Source organism: Lissotriton helveticus, chromosome 5_1 (genome assembly GCF_964261635.1).
Source record: "Lissotriton helveticus chromosome 5_1, aLisHel1.1, whole genome shotgun sequence".
Classification (NCBI taxonomy): domain Eukaryota; kingdom Metazoa; phylum Chordata; class Amphibia; order Caudata; family Salamandridae; genus Lissotriton; species Lissotriton helveticus.
The window spans coordinates 1,378,368,820-1,378,389,421 of NC_136065.1; the positions used below are offsets into that span (position 1 = coordinate 1,378,368,820).

The following is a 20,602-nucleotide window of genomic DNA, read 5'->3' on the forward strand; positions in this document are numbered from 1 at the left end:
GCCATGTACAGTGCTGATTTTTATCGCAATTGTCAGGCTAGAACACAGCCACACAAGCCTTGGTGACATTCCGTAGGTACATACTTACAGGCATATGCATCAAAGTAAATACCGGGAGCAAAGTGGCAGATTCTCAGAATCTGCCCCTTTGCTCCCGGTATTTTTGCATTTGGGATGCATCATCCGAAATGCAAAAATCGCAATTTAAGGAATCTCTAAATTGAGATTCCTTAAATTGCGATTGCATTTAAGGAATCCCAAATTGAGATTCCTTAAATGCAATGCATGAAAGTAAAAAAAATAGCGAATTCGCTAATAGGGGGAGCAAATTACCATGAAGTTGTACTTCATGGTAATTTGCTAAAACTTTGAAAAAAGCACTTTTGTGCATTTTCAAAGTTTCATTTTGCGAACACACATGCCCTTAGGGCATGTGTGTGTGCAACATGTGTGCAGATATCAATCTCAGGGGTGCAACAGGGTGTCATTTTGACACCCCTGCACCCTTGAAAATGCTCATGCAATCTCCAATTCATTCCTATAGGCCCATAGGAATGAATGGTACAGCATTCCTTAATTGCGACTAGCAATTAGCGAGTAGCAATTAAGGAAAGTTTAGGAATCGCTATTTTAATAGCGATTCCTACATGCATAGGCTTTTGCTATTCCTAAATAGCGATTCCTTAAAAATCGCTATTTAGGAATAGCAAAAGGCTACGTTGATGCATCTGCCAGTTATTTATACGCTGTCCTGACATCCACGTGACTGTGATTTGAACAGAAAGTCCAGCCCGCACTCATTACAAACAATCCAGCTTAACCGCAGCTTAACTTGGATGGCTACTTACCTGATGATTTAATACTTCATCTGGTAACAAATATATCTCTCCCCTTTTTTCTTTACTCCGTTTCTTCCTCTCCTCTTTTTTTCTTTTAGTTGCAGTTCATATTTTTTCACATTGAAAATAAAAAAGTTGGATATCTAGCACTACTCAATATTATACGCACAGATCGCACATGGGGAAATGCGACTTAATTCTCAGGAGGTGCTAGGAACGCAATGGGTATCTCTCAGACACCTGGTATATCTGCACACAGACACCTTCTGATTAAGTGGTGCACACATGGAGTGCATACATTGATACCTCAATAGAGCTGACAGTATACATATGCAGTTAGTAGAGCTTGGGATACTTTATGTATGTACACCCTGTGTGCGCTGAAGATGCAAGTCTTAATATCACTATATGCATGTAGGCCCATGGCAGCATTTCGTTCACTATAAGCCTAATATGTACAATAACATGTTGCAATTGTATAATAAAAGATAAAATGCAATAAAGATATTTAAAAAACAAAAATCATTACAGATCTTCAAATTTATGCTAAAAGTTAAAACTGTTCACTGAACCTGGCCAAGCACGATGACAGAACAGCAGATAAACATACCTTGCAGTTTTGATTTATATAGCTAAAACTTAGTCTTGCACCGCATGATACTGAACCACTAAGTATATATACTTCATTTCCTGTCTTATTGCTGTTATTTTAAGAGTGGATGCTTTAAACCTATACCGACACCACGTTTTGCCATATGCCATTTGTATTATACTTCTTTTTTTGCAAACTTTATTGCGAACAGTTGTGAAAATAAAAATATTGACTTCGCTTGATTGTAACAGATTGTAACAAAGTCAGTGTTACTCAGTGCTACTTATTTGTACAGTTTTCAACATGTAAAGCCTCGCTCTCATGCCTGGCATTGTAGCTGAGAGATTTTTTAATAGATTTCTCAGTAATCTTACATTTTTGGATCAGTTTGAAGGCTGTTAGTAAACTCCTCCCATGACTTCAGATTCTGCATCTTTTTTCAGTCTCATCATATGATCTCCTTTGGAGCCCTTCGTATGAAAACATATACATGTGTGTCTTATCTCTGACTGAACAGCTTATTGGTGTGCTAGGTGAGCCATAGACGGTTTGCTTTTGTTAATAAACTAGTAGACTTCAAACTGGCTAATGCGCAGATTTTTTTAACAGACCTGGGGCCAGATGTAGGTAAATCTATTTTACCGACTCATAAATACCGAATTTTACCGATTCGGTATTTATGAATCAATAAAATAGAAGCAGGGAGATGTAGGTACATCCAGATGTTTTTTTACCGAATCGGTAAACATCGGTATTTACCGATTCGGTAAATACCGACCGGTAATGCCCATTCATTCCTATGGGCTTTGAAGCCCATAGGAATGCATGGGCATTACCGATTCGGTATTTACCGAATCGGTAAATACCGAATGTCACAAGGGTGCAGGGGGTGTCACTTTGACACCCTCTGGCACCCCCAAAAGAGGCTCGGGTGCCATGTGGCAGGCATACCTGCCCTAAGGGCAGGTCTGCCTGTCATATGGCAGAGGTGTGCATGCACACATGTGCATGCACACCGGAATCGGTATTTTACCATCAAATTGAATTTGATGGTAAAATACCGATTCTGTAAGGCATGTGGGACTCAGTAGAGTCCCACCTACATCTCAAAATTACCGAATCGGTAAAAATACTGATTCGGTAATTTACAGAATCGGTAAATTTACCGATCGGTAAATTTACCGATTCTGTAATATTTTGCTCCCTACATCTCAAATTCCTTTTACCGGTCGGTAACGGCCGAATTCGACCGGTAAAAGCCTACCTACATCTGGCCCTAAGTGAGTTGGCTGGTGGTACCTGCACCTGGCCAGGAGCGAGGGGAGAGCCTAGGACAAACTGATCTAGGCCAGACTCCACCAGATAACTCAACCCAAACCCACATGCCAATGTAAGATAGAGAATTCTCCAAAACAGTGCTTTCCAAACTTTTTAGAATCACAACCCACTTTTTAGCATGAAAAGCTTTCGCGACCCACGAGCCTTGAATGACATGATGTGTGCGATTTTTTAGGTCGAGCATCCGCACGCATGCGCTGTGTGCAAGACCTGCTGTAATGGATAAAACCACTTCATTCCCACCACCTGCTTAGGATTTGTCCATTCCAACGTTGTTGTTCTTTCCTGTCTCCTGTCTCATTCCCGCAGCCGAGAGCACACTCCCTCCCAAGGCAAAGGAGCACCGGTAAAGTACAGTGTACTTTCGCTTGCCTTGTTATCTCCTGTTTCAGTGACCTTTTTTATATTTTTCCGGCTCCGTTTTCATTTCGCTTCTGCTTCCGCGTTAAGCCCTCCCCATTCCTCCTAACGCACACAGCTCCTGCAGCAGTCGTCTTTTGCTTTTTTTAATCTGTATTGTGCTTTTCCTCCCCTCCTTCTAGTATTATCTTGCCTCCTGAAGCGACTTCAGATTCAGCACTCTCTCATTTGAGACCGCACAGTGCTTAATTGTTCACCGAGCGGGGTTAGGCTCCTCATGTGAGACCGCACTGAGTACTTAAATGTACACCGAGCGGGGTTAGGCTTTGGAGACATGCACTGGAGGAGTTCTTAGATATCCACTAGCCCTCAGCTTCCCTTTGAATCACTTCCGCCGAGTCACTCACTGACATGGCTGCAGTAGGAAAGAACGCAGCAACAGACTTAACTCAAGGGGAATACGTCCCTACCCCCTCTGCAAACCTTATTTTCTTTTGTTTTAGTAGTTTTATATAGCGCTAACTCGATCCAGAGGTATTGGAGCGCTTGACATGTGCACCAGTTACATTACAGAACAAGCATTGTCATAGCCAATAGGTCTCGCCTTTGGGAACTTTTGGGTGCTTAGCCGGAGGTATTGACTTTACCTACGTCTGATTTTAAAGCAGGTGAGTAGTTGGGCAGGTTGTGCCCTTGCATTAGGGCCCAAGGCACCCTTGCTGCTTGTTAGGAGCAGCTGTGCACAGTGTCCAGTTTAGGTCCTAGATGACCCGTACATTTTGAGCAGAAAAAGTAAAAGCAGCGCTTCTGTGCAGATGTATAAATGGTGGAAGTGAGAGTCTTTGGGGCTTGGAAATGGCAAAAGAGTTTACCCGGAATAGGGTATCTTGTGACAGCAGGAATTGTGTAGAGTGATGTGTGTGTAGAGTATCGTGGTTGTAAGTGCTCTTAAGAAAAGGGGCCACGTGTGTGCACAATATGAGAGGAAGACACGCGTTTGCACAAATTGGTGTCTGTGAGAGTAACCAGGGGCTGTTCCTAAGGAGAAGTGTGCACGTAAGAGGCTACGAGATTGCACAGCGTGGAGTATGTGATACCAGACAGGAGCTGTTGTTTTGTGTGATAAGATCACAATTGGTTGTTGCAGAGAGGAGCCAAAGTCTGTATAGGGATGGAGGAGAGGAGGTTATTTGTGTGCAGATTATAATGTCTGTGTGAACGGCCAGGGTCTGTCCTTTTAATAGGAGACATGCGTGTGCAGAATATGGTGCCTATGAGAGCAGTCACAGTAGGGGAGGGGGGATGATGTGCAGCATTGAGGTATGTGTGGGTGCAGGCAAGGTATCTCTCTCCTTTAGTACCTTTAGATACAGGGAAACACGTGTGCACAACGTGGCATCTGAGTACAGAGGCGAGCTGATTCGAATTGTCTGCGAGTGAAGTGGGGCTCTTTACATCAGAATTAATTGCCTGACAGCAGGAGGGGTGTACACATCGTATGCATGCACGTCTGTGTGCACCATGCGGTGTGTGTGTGTGAGGATGACCCCTGTGCAGTTTAGGTCCTACATGAGCCGTGAATTATTAGCAGAAAAGGTAAAAGCAGCGCTTGTGTGCATGCGTGAAAACGGCGGAAATTATAGACTTTAGGGCCTAGAAACAGCAGAGGAGTGCACCTGGAATACTGTATCTTGTGACAGCAGGAATATTGCACAGTTGTGTGTGTGCAGAGTATGGTGGTTGTAAGTGCTTGAGGGAAGTCCCAATGCCTGGTTTCGGGGGTCTGTGAATGGTGTCATTGTGTACATACTGTATGCAGGAAAGGGCTTTTGTAATTAAACTTCGGCACTGTGCACCATTGCTGCTTATTGAGAGCGGCCGTGTCCAGGCGCGTGACACTATGGCGTCCCTGGGAGCTTACTGCTGGATGTGTGCCTTTGTCATATATTCGCCATAGGCAGTCCAGCACCTAGGGTGATTCCTTTTTTAGGGCTGCTGTTTGGTGCTGGATTGCATTATGCTTCAAAGTGAATGATAAGGCAAGTGTGAAAATAGATGACGAAGGCAATAACAAAGACATTTCCTGTTGCGAAAAGAAGGTGTAAAAACTCACAGCATGTGTCTGAAAGCACAGACCGCTTTGCTTTAGGCTGTGAATTTTGATGTAAAAAAGATGGCAACATAGATACTTTTATAATACTTGCTTAGACGACCAAGAACATATGCGAAAGCATGTGGCTTTTTTTTAGTGCAAAGCACTTAGTGTAAGGAGATTTTTAACACCTGTTGTTTCCCTTACAATACTAAGAAAAAATATGCAGAATTGAGGTGTGTGCGGGTGCAGGCAAGGTATCTCTCTCCTTTGGTGACTGATACAGGCAAACAGTGTGCACAACATGGCATTTGAGTACAGAGGCGAGCTGATTAAAATGGTCTGCATAAATGCGAGACCTATCGCTATTTCCTATCGCGATCCACAGCTCCAGCAGAGTGAGCTCAAAAGCATTTATTACCAAGTAATTATTGTAAAATATTCAATCATGATAAGCGTGTCATTTATTAAATGTTTGTTGTGTGTGCACATGGCACAAGCTGCACAGTCATGGGTGGGACGCCAGGGCACTGTCCTTATGCAGAGACAATTTAATGGGCAGTGCGTGGTCAGGTCCCGGGCCGGCCAGCCAATCACAGCGCGGCCCGGGGAATGACGTCACGGGGGTGTCCCGGGCCGGCAGCCAATGACAGCGCGGCCCAGGACAAAGGGGCGGGACTTAAAAAAAGACTGAGAAACGCCCCCGAATCGCGTTTTCACGGGAAAGCGTGATTGACAGCCTCTGTCTCCCAATGGCTAGCCTCCATTTATGGAGCTAGCCAATGGGAGACAGAGGCGGGACCAAAGCCCCATATGTAGGATCATGAGATTTCGCCCTGGGCGGAGCAACTGCTACGCAGTTGCAACGCCAGGGCGAAACCTAAAAACACATTCATTGATATAGCCTGGTTTCACAGCGTCCAAGCGGGGTTAGGCTCCTCATGTGAGACCGCACTGAGTACTTTAATGTACACCGAGCGGGGCTAGGCTTCGGAGGCATGCAGTGGAGGAGATCTTAGATAGTCACTATCCCTCAACTGCCCTTTGAATCAGTTCCGCCAAGTCACTCACTGACATGGCTGCTGCAGTAAAGAACGCAGCCACAGACTTAACTCAAGTGGAATGCGTCCCTACCCCCTCCGCAAACCTTATTTTCTTTTGTTTAGCAGTTTCATATAGCGCCAAATCGACTTGGAGGTATTGGAGCGCTTGACATGCACACCAGTTACATTACACAAAAACACATTAATTTATACAGCCTGGCTCTACAGTGCTCATGTGCCATCATCTGTTCCTTTTATTTCAATCGATTGCACTACACTTAACTAATTTCTTTCTCGGTTTGCTTCTGTTTATTATTACTATTGAAAGTAAAAATGCCTTTTTGCCTTTCCGTATACTCAACTACATTATTGTGGTGCTACACCTAGTAGGGCGCTGACTGGATGAGGTTTAGTAGTTTAATAACAATATGTGCACAAAAACATAATTAAATATCACATATATAGGCAAACTGCATTCTTATCAATATCTCATTGTGAATTGATAATACCTAAATTGATTCTTTACCTCAAAGTTGACGATACAGGAGTAAATACAGTTTCAGATGTGATAGCCTAATCGAAATCGGGCAATTTCAATAATTGTATATAGAGTTGAAAATAAACGTTCTCTCTTCTACAGTGAGGTGTGTACATTTTTAAGTGTAATGTTTTTTCTGCATGGCACATGAGATGAATTAGTCTGTAAACACCAATGCCAATGTTAAAAAAAGAAGCAGCAATTTGTCAGGCGACATAGTCTAGCAGCAAATGTGACAAGAGAAATACAGAATTTAAAGACATATTTATTGCTTGGACTTTCACAACCCACCAGCAATTGGATTAGGACCCGCAGTTTAGGAAACACTGCTCCAAGGGGATTGGCGAGTGGGGAGGGGTGGAGAGCAACCTGGCATTCAAGTCACCCATCATGTGAGACAACATTAACACACTTCGACATTTCTTATATGAAATATAACCCTTCTCCCCACTTACCCTCTTTCTCTTTTTCCCTCTCAATCCACCAATTCTTTCCACAGAGTAGTCCAGGGGACAGGTGCCAGCCGTACCTCATGACCCAAGTCGACCAGCCAAACTCATCAGGCACCCCCCAGCACTTAACGACGCAGGGCACTTGTTCTATGTTATATGTTAAGTGTTGTACAATGACGCTAACAGGGAATTCAAGCCTATGTTACCCAGGCTACCAATACCATAACCTAAATTGTCGCCTCCCTGTATAGACAACGCGATATACAAATGTTTAATGTCTTACTTGTCTGTAAAATTCTAATAAAAATATATATTTTTTAATTTGACTGAGTTCATGGCTGTCATATTTTAAAGTGAATTTTTGGAAGCTGTCATCTGGGCAGATGACAACAGGACAAAGTATCTTTTGGGCTAGGTGCGGGGGGGTGGGGCAGAGAGGGGAAGTGGAAAGTCTCAGGATAATAGGAGATAGAGGTGTTAGTGAAATCCACAGTTTAGTACAGGAAGCTCAGAAAGGTGCAGGAGTACGAAAAGAGACAAAGGAGTGTCTAGAACTGTATTTGATGAATGTGTGAGTGTAAGAGGGACTCTGACTCAGCCATACCGAAACCTCAGCAAGCCTTGATGTGCTGTGGCCAAAGACTTTCAAAAGCAAGAGGGGTTAAAGGCCAGGGGTGCCAGAACTCTCCATACCCCCCTCCCCCACCCCCATAAGAAACAGATATAAAATAGCTGTTAGTCCCACCCTTCCCTCACTTTCCTTCTATTCAACCCCCTCCACAGGCTGAGCTGCAGCTCAAGGCTGACAGAGGCATTGCCGTATGCTGCTTATGAAATGGCGGTGTATTTAATGAGATGGGGCTGAAAAGTTGAAACAAGAAAAATCCTCAGCAAAAGGGTCTCCGGTCCATGCAGTATGCAACCAGCATTAAAAAAAGCTTGTGCTGCTATATAGAACAGCGGATTAGACTCACTAATGAGAATGGGCAGACGTCCTTTCCAGAGGAATATTCACGATTTAGAGGCTTTAAACCACCCTACAAAAAGAAAAGGAACCCAAAAACAAGGCAGATTCAAGTTAATGGATGATTTTTCTTTCAATCAATTATCTCTATATTCGATTTAACGTAGTACATCACAAAAGTACATAAAAATAACGTACAAATCCAGTACAACACATTTCACAAAAAGAATGAAATACCACTATAACCAGGGAAAGTTTGACGTGTTTAACAGGAATCCTCTGAAATTTTCATCATACTTCCCGCTCCTCAAGTGACAGGCAGTTACACTCCACAGGATGGCCCTTTGCAACCCAGACACAATATTGCTTTCAAGAGAGTATACCAGCCCTTGTTCAGGGGTCAGTGCCATCCATGTCCACTGGTGCCCTGCTAGTTGAGTAAATCTAAAATTATAAGTCCGTAATATGCGTGAAGAGTTGCCAACCTTATGCAAGTGATACAAACTTTATTGGGCAGATGAGAATCAATAGTTGCACATTATTGTACCAAGTGAAGTCAAAGATCGCTTTATTGAAAAGAGTAATTGGCCTCTATAGGCCCCTGGTGATGCTGCCTCCTCTTGCTCCTGCAAGACAAGCAATGATAAATGCTGTAATCTAGGAGTGCATGGTCAAAACTGGCACGACAGTAACTTCTGGCCAACATCCTGATCATTCAAAACGTGTGTTTGACTGTTACTCTAGTGTAGCACAAGCAAAGAAGAATGCACAGGAACCATAGCTGCATTTGTTAAGGGGTTGCAACCCAGGGTTCAGGAGTAACTCCATACCATCTGTATTAGGAAGCAAGTTAAGAGCCTTACTAAACTTATTTAATTTGCAAATCACTGTGTGGCAGTGCAAAAAAGGCAAAAGAAGTCAAATTAATCCAAACAGATGGCTTTACAAATGCATTCATTTCAACATACTGCCAGATGAAGGGGTGGGGAGGAATGGGGAGACAAAGTTATCAGATAGACAAAGACTGTGGTGCATAGAAATGGAAAGATGGTGTGATGCCAGTGGAGGTGGCAAGGAAGCAGAGTAAACTCAACCCCACTAACTGGCTCTTCATGCTTTAACTGTGGACAACTGAAACACTGAAAACAGGACTTCCCCAACTTATCCCATAACCGCCATCACCAACACCAATGGCCTAAATGTATCAGATTTATCAAAATTGGAACCCCCCCACCTTTTAGGAAAGCCAGAGAGGCAACTGTGCTGCAAATACCCCAATTCTAGTAGATCAACATTAGGCATATGTACGATGCATTACTAACAGAAAGCCCAACTCTTGCCTTGTTAATAAAGGTGCTAGCTCTTCCACTCCTAAGATCTCGGAACTTTCTTCCTTACCACTCTTGGCCAAGTGCACTGATCCAACTGGCATTTCTAATAGTCGTGTTCTGCCCCATAGCATTGATCCCATTTCCTTAACCCTGAGTCTAATAACTGATAAAAACACTTTTCTGTTGGGTCTCACCTCACCACTCTTTTAGGAGAAGATCCATTGTGTAATGTAAATCGTACTGTATATTGCACTAGCGATAGAGTCTATCTAACTGTAGCAAAGAGCATGAAAATTAAGACTTTAGCTGTGTTGTGTGAAACTGATTGCACTGACAATATTGAATGTAAAAATGGCATGCTGAAATCTCTCTCTGATAATGTTGATTAAGTACCTTCTACATCGTGATCTTAACTTGCTAATGATGTTGGGTGCATTATAACTGCTGAGTCAGTAAAACTTAATAAAGATTCATGTAAAGCCAAGAAACTCTATCGAATTTCCCAGTACCTGTTAGGCCCTGAGGAAGAAACAGGAATCAGACCAATCATTACTGCTTCAATAAAACAAGGATTTCTAGTTTCCACTGTGAGTTAATGGTGCATACCGAGTTTTCCAACAAAAAAGCATGGTAAAGACATAGATCTATTCAAGACCTGCAAGCTACTAATGTTCTAACTATACCTAGTTTTACAGTTATCCCTAATCCTGCTATCATATTATCTTGTGCTAGATGGTTTACAGTAGCTGATCAGATTTGTTCTTGATTCCCATAAACCCAGAAAACAAGTATCTTTTTGTGTTCTCATTCCCATGGGGAGAGCTGACAGGCTACCAAGTCAAACTCCATTTTCCTTCATGCACTCATTCGGACACCCTTGCTTTCCCAGGAGACTACACTTCAGTTCAATAGCAGATGAGTTGTCGGTTATATCTGACTGCTTGTACCAATGTACGGTTGACTCTTTGTACCGCCTCACTGAATTAACAAAGAAAGGGCACTACACTTCCAAGTAAAGGGGTATAAAGCTTCCAAGTAAAAATTACAACTCAGTCTTTCAAGTGTTCGCTTATTAGGTCCAGACATCTAAGACAGCATCTAAGTTATCCGTACATTGCCCAGACAAGCTACCATCTGTCAGGTACGCTAGTTATTGGAAATGACAGCTTCATGTGGACAATGGATATTATGACATGTAACTATTGCTTAACCTCTTCAAGACTTAGTAAAGAAGGGCAGCCTAGAACATTTGCACTGGTACCAAGTAGGCAGAAAAGGCCTTTGTGACTATGAAACGGGCACTAAAGTCTGCTTGTGCCTTAGGTCTAAAAATTGTACAGGGAGGGGGTAAGTGTAAACATTAAAAAAGGTTGTCCCTGTCAGTTCTTTTAATGCATTCAGTAGTTAGTCTACCAAAAACACAAGAGTCACCTGTTTAGTATTACAGCGGACTCACTCAACATTTTGGCAAAAGACAGACAAGCAGACTTAAACACTAGATTTTGGGTCACTCTACATATTGCAAACACTTCCAAATTTAAATTTTAAAAACTTTTATTCATAAACGATGAATCTTGCACCTGGGACCTCCCTAGTGGTTACAATCTAATTCACAGTTAAAAACACTTTGGATACGTTTAATGCATAAATCCTTTCAACTAATAAAAAACAATCACAGTTTAAAAAGACAGTTTAAAAAAACACAGTCGACGCGGCGTTTCGGTGTGCATTTGTTTCCACCTTCATCAGGACTTAAAAGTTTCTTGTTACAATCTAGAAGTAAAAAACAATTCTTTTAGCTTACATACAATGATCGCAGACCCTATTTTATTACTACCTGCCTACACACTTTTTTTACATAAAAACTTTTTTTGTTTAGCCCACTGGTGTTATATTCATTTTGCTCATAGATATGAGTCCCTCTTTATTTTACATTACTACAGTTTCTCCTTACTAGGACCTTAACGATGGGTAGTTGTATTTCATACCTCATACAATCTAGGAGGCTATGTCTTGTTATTTTCATAGTCCTAGACGTCCTTCAACAACTCATTTTCCGATGTTGTGAAGGTCTATACCTTTGAATTAAGGACAGAAGAGAACAGAAGTATACATTTAAACATTTAAAAACAATATTCATTCTAATCAGATCACCAGCTATTAGTTAAATTTAATACCTTATTGAATTGGACTTCTCTCCTTGGTATACGTTGGAGCCACCGTACTATCATTCGTTGATGATTCTGTTAGCTCAACTGCAAACATTACAAAGAATATAAAATGATATTCTGTCCCATATTCCTTCTCATCTACTCTTAATTACTGATGAGTGTCTGTATATACAGAATGCTTACCGCGGTTTTGCATCCGGTTAATATATTCTTTCTTTAATCAATTCCAGTTGGGAGATGGTCTATTCATCAATTTAGACTACGATCTCTGGAAATATAGAATAATGGCAGATTTTTAATCCTCCCCCTGATTATTCGTTTATAATGTCATATTATTTTTCGCTTCTACCCTCTATGCATTATGTTTATGATTAAACGTACTCCTAATCCTCCTCATTATTTGAAGCAAGAGGAGATCGCCTAATTATATAATATGTCCTTATGTATTATTCAGAATGCAATATTACATAATGTCTTGATATTTATTATAATCTGACAGTATTTGTGTCGGTTCATCACAGTGTCGTTATTATCTTGTGTGCCCTCTTTAACATTCTATTTAGGCCGTTTAATACTATTTCCTGCATTTAATTTGATAGTTAGCGTGCCTTATCGTAGTGTGCCGCCGCTGCCACGTTACAGAACCCAATCGCGTTATTTTTACTGATGTACACATCATACGTGCCCCTCGTTATTAATTGACCGCGTTATGGGCATTTTCATAAACGTGGTACGCTAGTATTTTAAAATGTGTCCGTGATGTTGATATTCATAGTGCGCTCTACATCCTCATTTAGCTGCTAATATTTGGGACGATGCATTTACTCTCGATTCCTCATACAACATGCTCTGCGTCTTAAAAGAGGAATTTGCACGAATATTCGGAGAGATGCGCTTACTATCAGTTCTTAATGCAACATTCTCAGCGCGTTAAAAAAGAATCTACACCGATATGCTGTCGCGTACCTCCTCTTGTTTTGGCGGCCTCCCTGCTCCAACGTAATGCTCCAGAAGTCTTTTCAATGGCTGCTTCCGTTTATTTGTTTTTTATATACTCCTGAGGTTGAGTTTTACCCGGAAGTTAAAAAATATATATGGCGTATATTTTCAGAATAGTCTGCTCGTATTTAACTCTAATTGATGTGGTATTCTACCTTATATTTTTTAAAAACGTATCATTGTCTTAGTGTTTCTTTATTTTATCCGAGTTTTTATATAGTTCTATATATTATTTGAAAAAACTCGGTAGTATCCATATCGCCCGCCATCTTAGATCGGGCAAACCAACTTGTTGTTAAAACAGGATTCTGTTTTTCGCCTTATTTGTAGTAATTTTATTATTAGATAGCCATTATACACTTACTAGAAAGGATATTCTATTTTTATATATTTAGTGCTATTCAGGATGACCTTTTCTGGGTAAAATCACGGGGTCTTTTCAGTTTCTATTATGAGTATACCGCAATGGAGTTACATACAAAATCTGACAACTTTATCAGTCATTGTCTCCAGTTCGCTTACAATAACTCAAAAACATTTTGGGCTTTTGATTCAATTTGGTACCTATAACTTACATAGTTTACATTCATGAATTATTTTGTTTTGGATTTGCAAACATATACAGTTACATTCAGATCTAAATACCTTTCTCAATCGTCATAATGAGAGCATTGTCATAACATTGAAGACAACTCTATATTTTCATACAGTTAACATTTGAAAAACTTTACTTATATCGACTCGCGATGACCTTTAGCTCTATACCCTCTTTGCTCTACTTAATACGTCTACTACTTTTACGTTGCTTCAACTTAAAACATACATTTTCACAAATCATTTTGATTTTTGGGTTGTGCACATTTGTCATTCTCACACCTAGCTTCTTCTCACTGTTGCTATGTAAGACAGAGCTCTTTTATTGTACGATCATACATTTTTACCGTATACGTTGATTTGGTATATCTGCTCTCTAGTCTAACTATGACTCGCAACTAATGACCATTGTAGCAGTCTAGGCTGGTGCTTATTATCTATCTCAATTAATTACTTTATTGAAATAATCTCTCCCATTCCTCTTTATTGTTGAGGCCATTTTTGTATGTATTAAAATAGGACATATGGAATTGTTCACGCTTCTTCCTTTTTACAAAGCTGTCTCCGCCTCGTATGCTATGTTCCATAATTTCAATCCCGCACCACTTGAGATCATCTATTTTGTGATTCCTAGATATCCAATGTTCTACCAGGGGTGCTGTCAGTTTTTTCGTTCTTAAAGTGGATTTGTGTTCTGTTATTCGTGTTCTAAGTTAGTAACTGAGAACACGAATAACAGAACACAAAGCTGTCCCCGCCTCGTATGCTATGTTCCATAATTTCAATCCCGCACCACTTGAGATCATCTATTTTGTGATTCCTGAATATCCAATGTTCTACCAGGGGTGCTGTCAGTTTTTTCGTTCTTAAAGCTGATTTGTGTTCTGTTATCGACTGTGTTTTTTTAAGCTGTCTTTTTAAACTGTGATTGTTTTTTATTAGTTGAAAGGATTTATGCATTAAACGTATCCAAAGTGTTTTTAACTGTGAATTAGATTGTAACCACTAGGGAGGTCCCAGGTGCAAGATTCATCGTTTATGAATACAAGTTTTTAAAATTTTAATTTACATTTGGAAGTGTTTGCAATATGTAGAGTGACCCAAAATCTAGTGTTTAAGTCTGCTTGTCTGTCTTTTGCCCAAATGTTGAGTGAGTCCGCTGTAATACTAAACAGGTGACTCTTGTGTTTTTGGTAGACTAACTACTGAATGCATTAAAAGAACTGACAGGGACAACCTTTTTTAATGTCTGCCGTAAGTCTGCCTGATTATAACCAGCCATTTACGTTATACTGTCCTGATAAGATAAGTTTGCCTGAGGAGTGTTTGTGCAAGATCACAGAGACAAAATAAACCTGTTGCATACTATTCCTCTGCCCTGGATGCAGTTGCGGCAGGCCTTCTGTCTTACCTATGATCAATGGCGGAAGTCGCCCACTTCGTGCAAGTCTTTGAAAACATAGCTCTTGATTTCACTACTACCATAACTGTACTTCATGCTGCAGTTGCCCTTTTACAAGCACTAAAATTCAACCCGTGTCCATGGGACTATCAGCCTCTCATATCACCTAACCTGATGCCCCCTTCTGAATCCTGCCTAACTCCTGCCCACTGTCCAGGATGGAGAGCCACATAACTGCCTCACTGTAACTGCCCATTTGACCAAGCCTCCTACAGATCTCTCCAATGCACGCATACTCAAATGCAGCCTTACATAGTACGTCGATGGATCTCGTCTTACATATGATAGTGTTTCACTAGTGGATGTATATACTATATGCAATTTGTATGAAGTAGTTAAAATATACATTTACCTCAAGTACAACCCACTCATTTAGCTGAATTGATTGCTCTCATACTGGCTTGAATTCTTGCAACTCAAAATATTTTTACTAAATGTACTAATTCAAACTACACCTTCAGAGTGGCCCAGGATTTTGGGCTCCTCTGTATGCACCATGTACTTCAACTGAGAACAGTACGTATGTTAAGGGACTACTTGATGCGCTCATGATCCCTTATAAACTTGCATAGGTTAATATTGGATCCCCGCACGGTGCGCACAAAATGGCGGACGCACCCACTATGTGCTGACCTCATTCCCGGGCACAGATGATTCACGTAGCAGTACCCCACTCAAAATCATCATCTTGCCTTCAGCAAGGGACCTGCGAGCCAGCGCTGTAACAGTTGAGCGTATTCAAAGCCCCAACAACCGAGGTATCTCCCCATGTACGATCTCAAATACCTACAAGATGACGGACAGGTGCGCAGCAGCACCGCCCGATCTCGGCTGATCTCGGCTGATCTCATCTGACCTCCACCAAGCTTTATCGCTCACAAGTGACCAGCGCAGACAAGTGTGACGAGTGCCCAGTACAGAAAAAGGTGCCCAGTACAGAAAAGAATAATGTGATGCTGCTGCGATCTAATGAGGTACACAAGTTATGATGAAACACGGCGCTAGTTTCACTGGAAATTGCTTTGCCTGACATTGCTGCTTCATGTATGTCAAGACAGGGGCAGAGCAACAGTGTGAGAACAGAAGGGCGTGCAGCTTGTGAATATGGGACGCTAAGCCTCTTAATGCGGACAGTGGAATATCAGGAGGGGGACAAAAAACGCAAAGTTATTCACCATACTAGCGACTCACACATATCAAATGAGGGGCATTTGCGCTCATAAACATTGATGCAAACGATGAATCTCAGAGATCAGAGGTGAGAGTGACCTAACTATCTTGTGATCTTGATACTTACAATCATGGGCGAGATACTTGCATGCCTTATAGCCTAAAGCTTCATCTTAATGCTGCACCACAACCCTTGGCGTCACACCACATGTTAGGAGACATGATCAAGATAGAAGCGAAAGGGTAAATGCACGTGACATTACAAAGGCGAGCTAAGAAGGCATCACTAACTGGGATAAAGGACACTACCAAAAAAGTCTCTTAACTCTCCGCAACGCGCTTTTTCCTGAACCAGTGAAATAATTGTATGAGGCTACTGATGATCTGACTGAAGCTGCTACTGACCCTTACTACACCGGTCTAACCACAGCTCCTAGGTGCAATACCTGTTGGTTACTCGAAGCAACCCTTACCAGCGTCCCGGATCTCAGGTTGGCTATACCTAGTAACACAGCTCCCAAGCGCCTAGTGGTGCTACTCCTCGAGAGGAGATTTACTCCTTGAGACAAGACAAGGCTTTACCTATTGACGCAGATCCCAAACACCCTGTGGTGCGGCCACTCCTCGGGACAAGACTTTCCTCTCTTCCTCATCAGGATCAAAACCAACATGGAAGATAAGGAAACAACGAAAAACCTCAAATGCCTAAAGGCTGAACCACCAAACCCGGTATCACTCATCAAAGGCAAGAAAGAAATCAGCGAGACCATGGACATCATATTGAGCAGATTGGAAGAAGTACGGGACTTGGCGAAGTCTACAAAAGAGGAGATTGTGGCCGTTAGGCAAGACATAAGAGACACTAACTCTAGGCTCACCGAAACCGACACATGGATTAGCCGACTCGAGGACATGGAAACCAAAACCTGTGGGGCCCTCAAGCATCTCACCATAACCTCAGAACAGACTACGAAGAGACTCTCCGAGTTGGAAGATAGAAACCGGAAAGGGAACCTTAGAATATTTGGCATTCCGGAAGGCTCAGAAGAGACTTATGGTTCATGTGTTACCTTTTTAGAAGCATGGTTCACACAAGCGACTAATCTCACCTTCGCCCAACCTCTGGAATTTGACAGGGCACATAGAGTACCAGGCAGGATAACAAAAAACCAGAAGGGCCCGAGACCTATCATCTGTAAGCTCCTGAGATTCCAACATGTGGAGCAAATACTCTCTTTTGTGAGTAAAAATAACCATGTCCTATGGAAAGGAGTCAAGGTCTACATATCACAAGACTACGTGAGAAAATCTTTCCTTGCAATGCGTCCACAATTGCGGTCACTAGGCCACCAGTTTGGATTTGTTCGCCCGACTAAGTTCCGGGTGACCATACAGGGAGTCTTCCACATATACACAGACCCGCAAAAACTCAAGCGACTACTACATGGTCCAGAGGAGTCATCTATGGACACAACATCGGTTGAAACGGCTGGGGCATCGGCCTCAGGATATAAATGAGTATCATTTATCTGTGTTGCCAATTCACTTCTAATATGATGTTCTTTCCACAGACTCACTATGTGGTATACACCGTAGTGACCTTCCTGGGTCTCGTCTAACACATTGCCCTAACTTCAAGACTTAATATGAGGACCGACTGGTGATTAGCATCATATTGTTTCCTTGTTGACACCATAACCACTGCTGTTACGTTACACTTGTCATTAAGAGCTCTACATGTATGTCTCACTTGGATTGTTGGTGCATATCTTGCACCCTGTGTTCAACTCAGGTGCTAATTGTTAGTCAAATTAATAGCAAAGCCTTTGACAGACACCATTTTGCTACCTGTAAATCACACAGTCCCAAGCAATGCAATGAGACATGATGCATGGTTCCGTGATTCGCTATTCATTGTCTAAAGATGATTGTCCAGTGTTAGCTGATATTACTCTCTGACGTTTAAAAGTTGATATAGTTCCCAACCTTTGTCAAGATGCATATGTTGCCATGGAGGCGGCATCGCTGTTGTTTTTCCTAGTCGCCATGCCCTACACCTACGTTTGGGGAGGGATGGGTGGGTTGAGGGAGAGGGAGGGTGTGGGGGTGGGGGGATGTGGTAAGGGGCAGGGTAAGGGTTTGTCTTCTTTCTTGTTTTTGCTATTGTTTCTGCTTTCATTTTTAATTATGCTGTTATTTACACCTGGGTGCCTGAATTGTCCAGATGCTGCGTATCGTTGCCAAAATACACACATTACCAATGTTTCAGTGTTATAACCAATTGTTCTGCAATCACTGCTGTCCTGATGGTTGGTGGATGTCTAGTCGGAGCCATTGGGATTGTTGCCCAGCACGTTCTAGAATGGCTATATATAGGTCCTCCAGTGTTAATTATGCCCTTATACAGACGCCCCTCCCCTGACCACGGATCTTTTTCTGTATTCGCATGACGTCGTCCACAATTGATACACCCATGGGGGTAACGAAGTTAGGCAACCTGAAAATCCTCTCGCTTGATGCGAAAGGCCTTAACCAGCCTGTCAAGCGTCAGAAAATCCTAGACTATTTGCGTAGGCAGAAGGGTGATATTGCCCTGTTGCAGGAGTCCAAATTGGAAGCCAAACAATTCCACACGCTTAGGAACAAATTCTATACAGAGGTGGAGGGGTCGGAAGCAATCGCAAAAAAGAATGGCGTGGTGACCTTGATTGCCAGGAAATCCAATGTAGACTTAATTTCCTCTGTGTCTGATTCTAAGGGGAGGTGGATCTCAGCTAAATTACTTAAAGATGACACCGAATTTTACGTTACAAACGTTTATGCCCCAAACACATGCGATCTAACATTCTGGGCGGACCTTACGAAGCAGCTCGACACTATCCCTGACACGGCCGTCCACATCCTGGCAGTAGACTTTCTCTTGCCATCTGACCCCACCCTTGACAGGGACTTCAGATGCCCCTTTCGCAGTAATAAGGCGCATAAAGCTTTCACTAAACTCTGTAACAGGTTTCAACTGATAGACTCCTGGCGATTGCAAAATCCGGATGGGAGAGAGCATACATTCTACTCCCCTCCGCACGACTCGTTCTCCCGAATTGATTACTTATTTATCACAAAGAACACCATTGCTAGAATTGAAGAAGCAAGTATAGAGCCAAGGGTTATTTCAGACCACTCTTGCATATCACTCACTGTCTCCAACATAAAACCGACACTCCGCCAATCGCTATGGCGCCTCAACGAGGAAATCCTCAAAAAGGAACAACACAGGAACACTATTGCAACCGCTATAAAAGACTATCTGAAAGACAATAAAAGGGGTGACACCACTGACTTGACACGCTGGAGGCACTGAAAAGCACTATAAGGAGGGTCATCATTAAACTTAAATCTGCCATAAACAAGAATTATAACGGGGACTTAGAGACACTGGAGGAAGAAATTTCTGCCCTGGAAGCTAGATATTTGAAAGACAGGAAAGAGGAGACGTTGAATAAACTAACCAATAAAAAGTATGCTTACAATAAAATAATAAGCGAAAGAGCAGGAGTGTGGTTAAACAGGAAGAAGCGTTTTAAAATTTGTGACTCCAATAAGGCGGGGAAAAGCCTAGCAGCCTACCTTAAATTCAAGATTCAGAAAAATACGATTAGTTCTATCTCAGATCAATCCAGAGTGGCCTGGTCTGACCCTCTCAAAATTGCAGAAATATTCAAGGAGTTCTATGAACATTTATATGCCAAAAATGTGACTGTGAAAGAGGACAAGATTAGAGACTACTTAGAGAACTGCGCTCTACCGTCCCTTCCCACGGAGGACCAAGAAGGCCTCAACAGCTATATTTCGCAAACCGAGATTGAGGAAGCTATAAAGTCTCTTAAATGCGGGAAGGCCCCTGGACCTGATGGGTTCACCGCGAGATTTTACAAATGCTTCTCCTCCACGCTATCTTCCCCACTTCTCCACCTTTTCCGTGAAATTAATGAGACGGGTGAGGTTAAAGGTACATTGGCGGAGGCTATTATAGCAGTGCTACCCAAAGAGGGGAAGGATCCAAAGCTCCCCAAGAACTATAGGCCTATTTCGCTTATCAATTTGGATTGTAAGCTTTTAGCTTCGATCCTGGCCAACCGCCTCCAAAAGGTTTTACCAAAATTGATACACCCCTCCCAAGCTGGCTTCCTGAAGTATAGGTTGTCCTGCGACAACACCAGAACCTTAGCCCACGTCCTTGAGAAAGCTAGACTTCTCACCACTCCTACAGCAGCAATCACACTTGATGCTGAAAAAGCATTCAACAAAGTGGATTGGACATATTTGGAGGCTGTCTTACATAAATTCGAGCTAGGGCCGACATTCACGAAACTGGTCATGTCCCTTTACTCCTGTCCCTCGGCCAGGGTTAGAGCAGGAGGGTCGTTCTCCTCATCGTTTACACTACAACAGGGAACCAGACAAGGGTGCCCCCTCTCCCCTTCGTTATTCCTTCTGGCCATAGAACCCTTTCTGTATCGCATCTGCAATAATATAAACATTGCCGGAATTCCATTTAAAGACTGCACGATAAAACTTACAGCATACGCAGACGATGTACTCGTCGTATCAGAGAGGGCCGGGGAGGCGATACCAGCTCTTATGTCCACTATTGAGGAGT

General features: G+C 42.2%; 1 protein-coding gene across 8 annotated transcripts in view; it reads right to left on the minus strand.

The window, feature by feature from the left end:
• Positions 1–20,602, minus strand: part of FKBP5 (FKBP prolyl isomerase 5) — a 796,880-nt gene that overhangs the window by 721,040 nt on the left and 55,238 nt on the right. For 2 of the 8 annotated variants that reach the window (XM_078644334.1, XM_078644332.1), the window contains exons 2-3: positions 11,904–11,988; positions 11,727–11,804 (exon numbers count right to left, since the gene is read on the minus strand). The exons of 3 other annotated variants lie outside the window; for them this stretch is intronic. The gene's annotated coding sequence lies outside the window, so the exon portion shown is untranslated. Of the gene's footprint in view, positions 1–8,228; positions 8,292–11,726; positions 11,805–11,903; positions 11,989–20,602 lie in introns of all 8 variants that reach the window. 3 more of the 8 variants (XM_078644336.1, XM_078644331.1, XM_078644329.1) reach the window with 2 other exon arrangements.